The sequence below is a fragment of the Aplysia californica genome, unplaced genomic scaffold, assembly GCF_000002075.1.
Source record: "Aplysia californica isolate F4 #8 unplaced genomic scaffold, AplCal3.0 scaffold00425, whole genome shotgun sequence".
Lineage (NCBI taxonomy): Eukaryota > Metazoa > Mollusca > Gastropoda > Aplysiida > Aplysiidae > Aplysia > Aplysia californica.
In genome coordinates, this window is record NW_004797695.1 from 507,701 (window position 1) to 509,656 (window position 1,956).

General features: G+C 41.0%; 1 protein-coding gene across 1 annotated transcript in view; it reads left to right on the forward strand.

Moving 5' to 3' along the window:
- Positions 1-1,956, forward strand: part of LOC101854887 (carbohydrate sulfotransferase 15) — a gene marked incomplete in the record, with an annotated part of 86,637 nt that overhangs the window by 51,890 nt on the left and 32,791 nt on the right.

Sequence of the window (1,956 nt, forward strand, 5' to 3'; positions counted from 1 at the left end):
CGCAATCGTTAGATTGTGGGTTCGGGGGTTCGAGCCTCAGCTCGGTCCGACGTTGTGTCCTTGGGAAAGGCACTTTACGCGAACTTCCCACTTGGCTCGGACGATAAACTAGGAGGTCCCACCCTTTAAATAACCTAATAGTGTTGATAGGGGCGTTAAACCCATACCATTTCACCATTTTCACCAGAGAGAGAGAGAGAGAGAGAGAGAGAGAGAGAGAGAGAGTCACCCTCGAACACTTTACACAAATATCATTAAGCAATCGGAAGCAAAAGCGAAACAAAACTTGGTCTTACAGGCTTTTTGACTCTTTCTCTAAACAACCCTAAAGTCAACATCCTATCAAGCTTGATATGTGCTTTGATAGTTTCTCCTTTATTAAAAATCCCATGCCACAGGTAAGCGGACTCTTTAGATACTGTAACCGTAGCTGTGCTCTTGATGTTTAACTTGAAAACTGAGAACACCAAAGTCAAATCATATTCAGATGATTTCGAGAAAATGAGCAAAAACCTCATTCGCGAAATACAGTAGAATCTAAAAGTAATTTCCGAAAAGAGGGCTTAAACATACTTTTTTTTCTAGACTTGACCTTGTTGTTGTATTTAAGCTTCGCATCTCTGAACTAGAAAAACTGAGCGTAGAAACAGAATAGCGCTTCGCCAGTGCTATTAGTAGATAGATAGCCCTTTATCGCCGCTTTCGAATAACATGCATAACTCTATTTTAGGGAAATTTGACTTAACCCTGTTGTTGTTCTCGGGTCTTCAGTTGTAATTGTGTCCAAACCAAATGGACTTCAGTACTTATAACCGTCACAGATTTGACGTAGAGGTAGCACAATAGACTGGAATTTCTTCTGAGAAGCTTCATTTGTAACCCTCTGCAAAGCACCGCTGATAAATAATTTTGCGTTCTGTTTTAAGAGGATTTGTAAGAATGATTTCTGGAGATTTCATGTTCGAACATTTCAATGGCATTGCTGTTTAAGGGGGGGTTGTTGTTTTGTTGTTGTTGTTGTTGTTGTTGTTGTTGTTGGGGGGGGGGGGTTACAGGTCTGATTTACTAGTTAGCATACTAATTTTAATGCCTAAGTGTGCTTATTCTTCTCAACTTCTTTGAACGTTAAGTGCCCATTACCTCGAGAAATCTTTGGTTTGAAACGATTCCCAGTAGAACAATAATTGCTCCTCTCGACAACTCAGTCAATTTTGGGGGCTGGAGTCATCACAATCGGCGTATCGTACAGTTGCACACGTCAAAACATTCCGGGGATGTTGTTTTCCTTTTTCTTGGCCTGTATGTCTGATAGCAGGTGCACCGTCATAATATTTATAGCGGTCCGATTAAACTGCAAGTACAAACATCCCCGTGGGATGATAGGAGTGGAACGTTTAACGCTGGCTCCCAAGTGTCTTGAAAGAATGGTCGGGGTATTCACCGCGCCAGTGAAGTTATATATATGACGTCTGTTTTGTAACTGAGTTTTTGTTCGAGGGTTTTTTAAAGAGGATCGCGTATTTTATCTGGATAGAGATTTTATCTGGTATGTGTTGTTAGATGCGTGGAGGAAAAATCAAGGAAGAATTAATGTTTTCATGGGGTTTTTTGTGAGAAGCGGGGATATAATTCGTTCGGAGTTGTTTTTCTGGGGGTTTTATTTGCGGTTCGACGTTCGCTGAGAAAATTTTTGAGATATCTGGTCAGAAGTACATCAACACTGCGGCCATTTCCCGCAATTAAAGATCAAGATCAACAGACAAAAATGAACAAGAGGACGCAAAGATTCAAAGAGGTATAGGACCTACCATGCAGTAGAACTCTCCAACCTTTCTCCTCCCTCGTGGAAAAAAGAAAAGGAAGAAAGGAGAAGGGGGGGGGGAAGAGGAAGAAGAAAAAGAAGAGAAGAAGAAGAAGAAGAAGAAGAAGAAGAAGAAGAAGAAGAAGAAGAAGAAG